We start from the raw sequence: 12,583 nt of genomic DNA, 5'->3' as shown, positions 1-12,583 counted from the left end.
AGTTTTTACTTTAAATTCTTCTAAAATAAGACTCACTGTTATTCTCTAGGAATTGGCTGGTTCCTAATTTATCATCATCCCATGAGATGGCAGCTAGCCTTAAGACCTCAATGTCTCTTTGATTTTTTTTTTTTGCAGTTTTACCTCTTTTCTATGTCATTATTATTGCCATCTTTGCTTTAAAATGTTTTTTTAAACATTCTTCATTATACTTCTAGGAGGCCAGAACATAGTTATGTTGCTTTTAAGGTCCCTGCTCTATTTTATCATAGGTAAAGCTGAATGTTTTTAAAGTACTCCTTAATAAAGTCTTTAGATGGCACCTCTTCCTCCATAAATCAAGTCACCTAATGTTGCTGACATCTCATTGGCTTTCGCTCTGACAGTTTCAGACTAGTTTTCTAATTCCAACTTGTATTAACCTCGCTCCTACTCTGTGTGTTCTCTAAATAATGTGTCGTTCATTTTCTCTCTGCTTGTTGTAAAAGTCTTCCCCCACTTTAACTAAAATGTCTAGCTGGAGTGCCACAGGATGTTGGCATCACTGGGACCTGGTTTAAATGCTGGTTTTGATATCAACAAGCCTCTGAATCTTGTTCTGTACATTGATTTATTTTGTGAGTGATAGAATATAATTGCTCCGAGAGAGATGAGATATATGTGTGATGCTCAGCACAGGGCTTGAAGCAGAGGGAGTGCTCAGCACATGGTGGTATAGCCACCTGCCATCCTCTTTCAGGCTTCTGTGTAAATATGTCCATCTTCCTTCAGTCCATAGCATTTATGCGTATGTAGTACTCAGTATGTCTTTGTGGCATGTCATTGGATTTTCCAAAGCTCATTATCAAATCACATATATTCCATCCTGCCCCTGTTGAGTGTGTTTCTGAGATCAACCCCTCCACCCCCATCCCTACTATCCCATCAGTGTCTGATCTGGAAGTGGAAACTCATTTTTGACATTTGCCTAAGCAAAACATAATTAGGAAGATAAAATTCTGCTACCAAAATAATCATATAATGTATTCTCCAAGTTGAGTTGTATTTGATGATGTTTATAAATCCTCAGCTGGGAGGAGGAGAGTATAAATGCATGATGTTTTAGCCTCATTTTTTTCTGTTATACATTGAGTGCTTAGTCTGTTTGCTGTGATAAGTTCTTGCCATATCTTATTCAGTCTTTGTGACAGCTTCATATAAGCATATTGCAGCTCCATTTTACAGAGGCGGAAGCTTATGTGAAGTAGCTCATAGTTTTATCATATAACTTAAGTATGGGGCTATAGTTGGATTTTAACTAAGCTCTATGTGACACTGAAGCTGTCTACTCCTGTCTACACTATGCTAAATTTTCTTTTTAGCAATAAATAATTAAATAGCATAGCTCTAAGAGGCTATGAAAGTTGTTCTTTGCTGGAAGTGAGGCAATATGGATATACAAGCATGAGGAGCTTTACCTTCATGCCCTCTCAGCTTCACTTTGTGCCTCTACATTTCCTATTGAAACCTCAGAGCGATTTAGTTTTTTATTAGTCCTCCCAGACTTTTCATTCGTTATATAATGAGTAACCTGCTCCAAAGGCCAACTGTCTTTCTGTTGTTGTTGTTGTTTTGAGTTTTCCAGTGTCTGGGAACTGAAACGGAGGGCACATGGAAAAGCCCCACCTTAAGAATGAATACCAGCCGGGCGGTGGTGGTGCACGCCTTTAATCACAGCACTCGGGAGGCAGAGCCAGGTGGATCTCTGTGATTTCGAGGCCAGCCTGGGCTACCAAGTGAGTCCCAGGAAAGGCACAAAGCTACACAGAGAAACCCTGTCTCGAAAAATCAAGAAAAAAAAAAAGAATGAATACCATTTTAGGCTATATATCTGCTATTGCTAGGAGTTTTAGCTGGGGTCATCTGTGTAGATTCCTGGGAGATTCCTTTGCGCCTGGTTTTTAACCTAACCCTGAAATGTCCCCCTTTCCAGTAGGCTCTTTCAGTACTCTCCCCCTCTATCTCCTGCAACCTGATCTCTCATGCTCCCGTCCTCACCAGCTCCACAGTCCATTCATTAAATCTCTTCTATTTCCCCTTCCCTGGGAGATCCAGGCGTTCCCCCTTGAACCTTCTTTGTTACCTAGTCTATTGGTCTGTGGATTGTAGCATGGTTATTCTTTATTTTATAGCTAATATCCACTTATGAGGGATACATACCATGTTTGTCTTTCTGGGTCTGGGTTACCTCACTCAGGATGATAATTTTCTAGTTCCATCCATTTGCCTTCAAATATCATGGTGCCGTGGTTTTTTACACCTGAGTAATCTTCTATTGTGTAAATGTACCATGTTTTCTTTATCCATTCTTTGGTTGAGGGGCATCTTGGTTGTTTCCAGGTTCTGGCTATTATGAATAAAGCTGCTATGAACATAGTTGAGCAAGTTTCCTGTTGTGTGATTGGGCATCCTTTGTGTATATGCCCAAGAGGAGTATAGCTGGGTTTTGTGGTAGATTGATTCCCAGTTTTTTGAGAAACTGCCATATTGATTTCCAGAGTGGTTGTACAAGTTTGTACTCTCCTGTGACCAGATTGGTGCCTAGCCCAATTGTCATCAGAAAGACTTCATCTAGCAAGTGATGGAAACAGATGTAGACCCACAGCCAAACATTAGGCAGAGCTTGGGCAGTCCTGAAGAAGAGGGAGAGAAAAGATTGTAGGAGCCAGATGGGTCAAAGACACCACAAGAAAACCCACAGAATCAACTAATCTGGGCTCATGGGGGCTCACAGAGACTGAATCTACCACTAGGGAGCCTGAATGGGACTGACCTAGGCACTCTATATATGTGACTCTCGTGTAGCTTGGTCCTCTTGTGGGAGTCCTAACAGCAGGAGCAGGGACTGTGTCTGACTCTTTTACTGGCTTTTAGGACCCCACTCCTTATACTGGGTCACCTTGCCCAGCCTTAATACATGGGGAAGTGCCTATTCTTACTGCAACTTAATATGCCGTGTTTTGTTGATATCCATAGGAGGCCTACCCTTTCCTGAACAGAAACAGAGAAGAAATAGATTGGAGGGGGTGGGATTGGGAGGAAGGGAGGGTGAAATTGTGGCCAGGATATAAAGTAAATAAATAAATTAAAAAAAATAATGAATGTCAATTATCAGAAGGAAGTGCAGAACATTGAATTCCATCAAAATAGCAGGATAGTAAAGGGTCATAAAGTCTTCATGTGTGGATAGGTCTGAGACCCACTTGGTATGCAAAGACTGGTTACACTGGGCGGGAACTGGACTGTTTTCACTTGTGAAGGTCATACTTAAGATCACAAGGAACAGATTTGTTTTCTGAATGCTAGGATTCAGATTCGGGGCCTTGGCTATGCTAGGTGCACACTCTGCCATGGACCTCAAGCCTCTATAGTGGTTAGATTCTTTTTACCTTTATTTTTTGACAGTTTTAGTCCCTGTTATTTGTTTACTTAAATATATATTATCACAACTGTGGCAGCTTTATGAATCCAGTTTAAGTAAATTATTTGCTAAGTTCTACTAGCAGATTAATGAGTCCCATCTTCTGAGGTTTTCATGCAATTGAATTATGTCAATCTGTAGAGGACATCTTTCAGTCTAGGACATGTCCCGTCATGTACCCATCATTCTTACTCCATAATCAGAAAGCTCTGTGGGTGCAGCAGAGACGGTGTCAACTCAGCTCTTAGAGTAGCCCCTTCTTCATGCCATGGAGCTTATTGAAGCCAATGGAAGGCCTGTAGTTTGAGCCATGGAGAAACTGCTGCTGTTCCCCTTTTGGCCTCTTGATAAGGTGTTTTTATAATAATGTGTGAAGTCGTTGTCAGTTGTATAGCCACCCTTCTCTCCTGTGTCTTCTCTTTTCTCATCTTCTCCATTGCTACCCCTACCAGTAATAGACCTTTGAGCCTTCATTATTCCCTGTTTCTTCATGTGGCTTCTGCATTAATAAGTACCAACCAGGAAGAGCTGAGGGAAACATTAGAATGCACTAGGCAGATCTCAGTAGGCATTTGCTTTTGCCCTCTTAAGGAACTGTGTTTTCATTGGCACCCTTTATTTCTCCATTCCACATGAAAAATTAAGGTGGCTTTTCACTTGGGGCTTTGAGCCCCCCATTACTCTTGTAGTTTGTGGTTTTAGTGAGGGATGGGGAGGAGATGTGGAAGTAGTGGCAAAGTAAGGGGAGTGTTAGGGGTTATGGGGTTTCTAAGAGGTGCAGGCTGTAGGCATGAAATTACTGTAATTTATTTTCCAAATTCTGAATCTATTTTCTTTATGTAAAAAACTGCAGTTAGTGAACCGACACTGTTAAATACGTTGAAGTGTACAAATGTATACATGAAATATAAGCCCTCCGACTGCCTAATCACAGACATAAAATAATTCTCTTGCTTTTAATGTAGTTTTTATCTTTGATTAATGAAATGTATAACGATGTCGAAACTTTAGTGAACTTTGATACTTTGTCCTTTTAGTTAGTACAAAGAAATCAGGAATAATGGTATAATTTCATTTAGGAAAATTATTAAGTTCATGAATTTTTTATTTTTAAGTCTCTTTTGTTGAGAGCAAGTATATTTTTCAACTACCTTTTCCTTTTTCTATTGCCTTTATGCTACTTTCCTTGAAATGAAAGGCAAGTATCAAGTGTTGGTTTTATCCTGTGGCTTCACTTTGGAAATTCTCTATTTGTCGCCCATCAAGATGCCTCCTGAATTCTGTCTGATGGCATGTTGCATGGCCAGGTGTTCTACATGGGAAGGCCATTTTAATGAAATTGGAGAAAGAGGATAGTCTATTAAATGAGTGAGTGGATAAGTCTGTTGAATTGAAAGAGAATGATTTGTTCTAATAACTAATGGTTCTCATTATCCCACTATAAAATGTGTATCATTTTTCTGAAACCCGTGCAAGATTATTGCTATTGGATTTAAATAAAATAAAATTTTACTCTTTTTTCATCTGTGAATAGGAAAAAATATAGTATTACTCTTCTTATACAATAGCCCTATGGGAAACACGGTCACTAAAACTTGGAACTCTTAGCTTTTGTTCTCCAGACTGTAGGTTTTTCTTTCTCTCTCTAGCTCTAATGCAAGCTCTCTATATTCTGTGGATGAAATACTCACAGTGTGCTTAAACATCCAAATAGTCTTCTGTTCCTAGCAAACCAAACTAGTGAGAAGGATAATCTAAAGTTCAGCCTAGCATTTCATCTTTCAGTAAATTTTTATTTTGTGCATAATAGTATTTAGAATTTTATTAATCTTTTCCTCCAATGAGCAATGAGTTATACAACAGCTATATAATACATTGTTTTATAGTCAATGCTAGAATTTAAGGATTGTTTTCCTGGGCATTTTTCTTATGTGTCTGGGGAAATTACTGATATTTGAAGAATGTGAATCGAGAATTTCGTTTTTGAAAATACTGCTTAAGACAAGGCAGAATGAACATAATCCTTTGATTACATTCATGAGTTAATTTTGAAAGCATAAGTTCTCTTTTGTAAATGCCACTAGCTGGACATGGTGGGGCATGCCTATAAACCCTAGCACTGGGGAGGAAGGAGCAAAAGGATTGCTGGATATTCTGGGCCACCTTGGGTTCCTTAGCAAGACCTTGTCTCAAAAACTAAAATGAAATGCTTCATGCCACTCATGTTACAGATGTTAGTTTTTTTTTTTAAAGATTATTATTATATATACAGAAGAGGGTGTCAGATCTCATTACAGATGGTTGTAAGCCACCATGTGGGTGCTGGAAATTGAACTCAGGACCTCTGGAAGAGCAGTCGGTGCTCTTAACCTCTGAGCCATGTCTCCAGCCCCGCAGATGTTAGTTTTTGTGAATTGACAAAGCCCAGAAATATTCTACAAATAAATGCAATAGTGGGTAAGCAATATTTGGGAGTGTTTTTGGCACTCTTTAGGAAATATATCTACAAAAATGTAATGGAGGGGATAGAATGAACTACAATATGTTTGACCGTAAAACAATGGTGCTACTAGCAGGTGCCTCAAGTATTAGTTTGAAAAAGGATTTGTCTTTTTTCGTGATTAAGCTCTTATAAGAGTATTATATGGCCATCATTTTCAAGCGTCACATTTTATATCATATAACTAATAATAAATTTTAAAAGCTAACACTAGGTACATGGTAGTGTATTATGGGAAATCTTGACAGCTGGTCAGAACCTCTTTTCACATGCTGGTGTTCTGTCCCAAGTTCATTATCCAGTAACTCCTTTTCCCTGTCTAATCTGCTTTTGTATTCATGGAACAAATTAATGTCAGGCCTGTTGTGCCCAGCATCATGTATTCTTTGTGAAGGATACCAAGGTAAGGTAGAGTTATGGGATCTTTTTTTTTTCTTGAGTTATGGGTTCTTTTAATTGAATTTAGGCCAGTAATTAGTTGATTTCATTGCTGTAAGGATGTCTAGTATATATCACAGCCTATTTCCAAAAGATGTAAAATAAAGGGTTATCAAATTATGTGAAGCAAGGAACACACCTCCCTAGGGTCTTCATGGAAGAATTTATGAATGTTGAGATATTTAGAGCATTATGAGAATAGGCTGTGTGCCAATTTTTCCACAGGAATAACCCATGATAGCTACTACCTCCACTACTTGGAGGGAATTGATGGGGTACCTCTCTATAAGGGTATCAGTGGCACAGCTTCCACATCAGTGCTATAAGATGTTTCCTCTCACTAACTCATAACACTGATAGCCAGTCCTGATGCTGTTCTGTATACTGTATGCTGTATAATGTAAACAGTGAAGCTTCTAAGAGCTTTGAACCAGACTAGAACAGTTTAGAAACCGCTGGAGTAATAACTCATAATTCTAACTTTGTTAATATTTAGAATTTCTGAAGAAAAATGATGATTTATCAAATTGTTTACATTAGACATATTTCTTTAAAAGATCATTTAAATTAAGTGTACCCCAAATGACTATTAAAACTGTCTTGTTTGTGCTTTGTCTGATGGTAAACTTCTGTAATCCTTCTCCTCTGGAAGCTAAGGCAGGAGAACCTGGGTTGTACATACTTACTTTTCTATCGCTGTGATAAGACATCATGACCAAGTGAACTTATAAAAGAAAGAGTTTAATTGGGCTTGTGGTTTGAAAGGGTTAGCATCTATGATGACAGAACAAAGGCATGGTGGCAGATGCTGAGAGCTCAGATCTTGATCTACTAGCAGGAGGCAGAGAACATCCTGAGAAAGTGTGAATCTTTTGAAACCTCAAGACAAAACTTCCTAATCCTTCCCAAATAGTTTCACCAACTGGGACCAAGTATTCAAACAGATGAGCCTAGAGGGGCCATTCTTACTCCTGCCATCATGGCCCCTATCTTAAGAGAACAGAGTAAACCATAAATAAAACAAAAAATAGGGTTGTGGGTATAGCTCTGTGGTAGAACATTTGCCTGTCATGTAAGAGGCCATAGATTTGCTTTCAGCACTAAAAAAAGTTACTAATAGAAAAATGGATAAAACATAGTAAATGAGAAAACTGAAGGCATTATACTAAGGTACCTAAACTGTAATATATAACAGGAAGCCAGGCAGTGGTGGCACACGCCTTTAATCCTGGCACTTGGGAGGCAGAGGCTGGCGGATCTCTGAGTGAGAGGCTAGCCTGGTGTACAGAGAGAGTTCCAGGACAGGCTCCAAAGCTACAGAGAAACCCTGCCTTGAAAAACCAAAACAAACAAAAAATACAGGAAGGGTTAAAGTGGTAGGTTGTTGGTTCCTCTTTTCTGTCAAATGTTGAAGCTTATTTTATTGTTAAAAATAACACAGTTTGTACAGAATCAGAAAGAGGAAGCAGTTAAACAATTACTACTTTATTAAAATCTAAAATATTAGAATAGAAGCCTTGAATTCTGCTTGCCTCCCTTTACCCCATATATTAATATATTTGAAAGAACTTTTTATGAGGTAGGTAATCAATAATTGGCCTGTTATTTAATTTGTGATGTTTTATTTTTGCAAATTTTATTTAGCATAAAGTATTCTCTTTTCATGTTTAAATGAAGGAATACTTGTAGAAGTTTTTCTGGCCTAGTGTAAAGATTGAACATCCTTAATCTGAAATGCTCCACAGTTGGAAACATTTTGGCACTAACTGGCATGATGATACCTAACCACATACTTTGAATGTTTTAGTAATTCTTTAACTGCTCTTTTCCTTCTGTTTTACAAAAAAAAACTTGATTTATGGGGTGGAAAATACTACAACTGCTTTCATGTAACAGGTCTTGTGCTCTCATGTGATAGTCAAAATTCAGGTACAGTGAAAGTATCAAATAAAATTATTAGGTACAGGCTAGGTATAAAAGGATTATATGAAAAGTAAAAGAATCTTGTGTTTAGACTGTGGTTGGTCCTATCCCCAAGAAATCTTGTTATGTGTATGCAAATACGTTAAAATTTTAGATCTGTACTCTGAACCACTTCTGGTCCAAAGTGTTTCAGATAAGGCATACTCAACCTGTGCACATTCATTAATTTAAAATTCATTCTTGGCTGTAGCATTAAAACATTAAAAACATTTTGAGTTGAAGTCATGAATGTTGCCCATTTGGAATTTGTTGCTGTTGAGTTTTTTAGGAGCTATCCCTTCCCAAAGCAGTATTTAAGTAACCCAAAGATTAATCTATTATTTCTTTTAAAATAAAAAAAAAGATTTTTTGCTTTGTCGTGTGTGTGTGTGTGTGTGTGTGTGTGTGTGTGTGTGTGTGCGCGCGCGCGCATGAATGGTGCCTGTAGAAGACGGAAGAGCGTGTCAGATCCCTAAAACTGTATAATGGTTTTAAGCCACCATGTGATTGCTGTGGATGGAGATCTTTTGAGATATTGCTACTGAGCTCTAAAGAATACAGAGTTTTTGGGTAAGACCAAATTTCTGCTGAGTATGGACAGAAATATGGAATGCTTCATGGATCTCTCCAGCCCCTAGCTGTTACATCTTTTAAAATATTTAGAAATTCTGCATTTTGGTTATGGAGAAGCTATTTCTAGTGTTGGGATTTAGTTGTCTAAAGTTTGTTCTGTCAATTGTTTGTTTTTATTAATTTATTTTTAATTTTTTAATTGTTTATTTTTAGATTGGACTTATGGTATTTTAAAACTTAATGGAAAAATTTAATATGTATGGTAATAGAATTATATAAGTAAGCCTTCAAGTAGTCATCACTCACCTTCATTTTCTGTCAACTCTGCCTGACTATTCTTATTCTTCTTTTTTACCTCCAATTCCCATGATGTGAATTCTAACACTTCATCTATACGTGTTTTATTTTGCATTTACAGATGGCATCAGTTTTCCCTTTCAGCATAAGCACAGTATTATCATCTCATTAAAAATTTCCCTGATCATACTGTGAATGAGCTTTGTTTTTTTAAAGCTCAGTATTTGAATTGGAAACCAGTCTAGGTCCATGTAATAGTTAATTTTTTTTTCTCATTCTTTTATCTTCACTATTAATGAAAGAAACTGAAGATTTTGTACTGTAGAATTTTTGTGGCACCAAGGTTTGCTCATTGCATTGATGGTATTGTTAAACATGTTCCTCTATCCCATATATTTCCTGTAAATTGTTAGTTGGATTAAAGACTTAACCATATTTATATTTATTTCAGTTTTTTTGTGTGTTTTGCTAAGATTACTTCCCAGATGATGTTTTGTACATCTTTCTAGAAATATATTATATCCAGTCATGACTTTGAGACAAACTATAGATCTATCATAAGAAGTATTTAGTATTCACCTTTCTCACCTCCTGAGTGTAAATTTTTGTGGAGTTTCATATGCACACAAAACATAGAAAAAAAACCTAACTGAACAGCTTGTTGGGTTTTCACATCAACACACAGCTGTGTAGTCTGAACTGAGTTCATGAAACAGTGTATTACATTATCCCCAGAAGCACTCTTCTGTCTCCTTGAGATGGTCTTCCACTACCAGGAAATTGGTATCATGGCTTCTAACTCAGAAGATTTTTTTTTTTTATTTGGGGACATTGTATGAATTGTTCCTTTATTCTTTGTGTCTGGCTACCTCCACTCTATTATGTTTCAGAGATTCATCTGTGTAATTGTACTTTTGGTAATTTTTACATAGTGTTTCATTGTATGACTACACTGTATTAATACCTCCTGTATGTATGTTCATGGGTTGTTCCAACATTTGGCTATTATGAATAGCACTGTTTGAAGAATTCTTGTACATGTCTTCTGTTAAACATAGTTTTTATTTCTGTTGGGTGTGTACTTAGTACTACTGTTAGGCCACTGTATACAAGCCAGTTCAGTCAGCTTCAGTGGTTGCTTCAAATTTTCTAAAGTGGAGCTAACAACCTTGCAAACTGTGTTTGAATGTTCTGTGTTCTTACCAACATTTGGTATTGTCTCTCTTCTTCATTTTATGCAGTGTGATACCTACCATTGTGGTTTTACTTCACATTTGATGATTGATGAAACTTTCCCCAAGTATCTTGGTCAGTTAAACATCTCCTCTGTTGAATTGTGTTTATCTCTTAATTTGCAGGCATTTTTTACATGTTGTAAATATGATCCCCTTGGAAATACAGATTGTGAACATCTCTTAGTCCCGATGTTTTTTTAATAAGTAGGATTTACATATTTTATCATGAAAGGCTCAGAAGTCTTAAGACTGCTATAAATCAGTTTTAGAACATTTCTATCACTTCAAGACTACTTCATTCTTTCTGCCCTTTCCAGTCAACACTTTCACAACAGCAACACTCATCTAATTTCTGTCACCCTAGATGAGTTTTCCCTAGTCTATAATTGTATGTAAATGATTTTCTACAGTATGTTCTTGTTAGGTTCAATTTCTTTGACTTCATGTAATATTTTTTTGGAACTCTATCATGTTACTTGTATTGGAATCATTTTTTTTCATTGCTGAGTAGTATTGTTGGTAGATCATTCTGCTGTAAATATCCATTAACCTAGTTTTCACCTGGGACTATAATGAATAAAACTGGGTAGGTTTTTTTGTACAGCTGTTTATAGAGATAGCATTGGCCCTTCAAATTTTCATATTTGTTTCTTTAATACTAAATTTGCATTTTATATATTGTTTTCTAGGAAGTCCAGATACTTGTAAGCCTAGATATGTGCAAAGGAAAACTGAGTTTTTACTTTTTGAGGTAGATTTTCATTAAAGAATGGCAATAACAAGTCTGTATTAATTGGCTTCTTTAGTATCTCAACTGACTCTTACTACAAACAACTGCTTGTGGATAACAGTTACTTCCTTTTCTCACTTGGAATTTTACCTATATAGATTTTCCCTCTTCCCACTTGAACGAATTAACCGGCTTTACTGCATTTATTTTCAGTTGTATTGAGACCTTGTTTTTTTGGAAGAAAAGATAAATATTTGAACAAGTGTGTCATGATGTTTCTCAGATAAACATATGACTTGAATTATAAACAATTTAAATATTTGAGAAGGGACATAAACGAAGACATATTCCAAGAACAGAAGTAGTCTGCAATGCTTTAAAAAAGACAATAGTAGAAAAAATAATTATATGTCAAATGTTGCATTGTGTGATTAAGAGTGGTGATATTAAGTAAAAACTGTACAGCTAAACTCACCCACCCAATGCCTGTGATGCTACTTTCTATAAATATGCCTTTGAAACTGAGAGCTTTGATCCTGTTGCCAAAATAATGTGAGATCCTAGAAATTTTCTAATTATAAATGACAGTATTTTAATTTCATTCTACTACCTCTTCTGTCCCTCCCATCTCAGTACAAGTGACTTGATCACTACAAGTTGCAGGATTGAAATCAAGCATACATCACATCATCTCTGGTTATTGTGTGGAAATCACAGCTGTTCTGCCAGAAAACTGGTTTTCCAATGCCCACTGAGGTTACTCCTTCCTTTATTTTCTGTCTGACCAAATGATTCAAGTCACCTAAAAGCAGTCTAGTGGAAGTGCAAGTTTCCTTTCTCAAACAGGGCTTAAAGTTTGTTTCTCTAAACCAATTGGTCAGAGAAAGCTGTCGGTAGAAGAGGTAAGGAATTTGGAATTCAGTTTTACATCTCTTGCTGAGCTTTCATATGGTTACACACTGTGAGCAGTTTAATATTAATTACAGAACATATATGCAGGCAGGGCAAGTGTGATGGTAAAGATTGTGCTTTAACTGCACTTCTGACAGCTTTTAATTTTGGGTTGTCACACAAAGGGAGTTTTATGCTTCAGGTCTATTTTGCAGTCTTAAAATTCAAAATCTTTACCTCTAGGTGGCAGCACCAGATACTTTTTTCCGTTTGAAAATTACCAGCCTTAACAAGTTCTGGTATAAGCAGTAAAACTTTCAAGTTGACTAAAAACTTTGAAATATTCTATGATAATTTGGTTAAATTACTTCGTGTGTTGGTTATGTTTGGGATTTGCTCTACCCTGAGTTTTCAAGTTTCCTAAAAGGATTGTGATCCTTTTTCTTTTTTTTAGAACATGGCATAGTATGTCTACTTTAAAAATGTAAATCCTCTTC

At 36.7% G+C, this 12,583-nt stretch overlaps 1 protein-coding gene across 1 annotated transcript in view; it reads left to right on the top strand.

Annotated features, from left to right (window-relative positions):
* Positions 1-12,583, top strand: part of Pola1 (DNA polymerase alpha 1, catalytic subunit) — a 331,476-nt gene that overhangs the window by 155,108 nt on the left and 163,785 nt on the right. The window lies entirely within an intron of this gene.

Source organism: Peromyscus leucopus, chromosome X, assembly GCF_004664715.2.
Source record: "Peromyscus leucopus breed LL Stock chromosome X, UCI_PerLeu_2.1, whole genome shotgun sequence".
Lineage (NCBI taxonomy): Eukaryota > Metazoa > Chordata > Mammalia > Rodentia > Cricetidae > Peromyscus > Peromyscus leucopus.
Note: the sequence above shows the minus strand (reverse complement) of the source record. Positions and strands in the feature narration are given on the sequence as shown.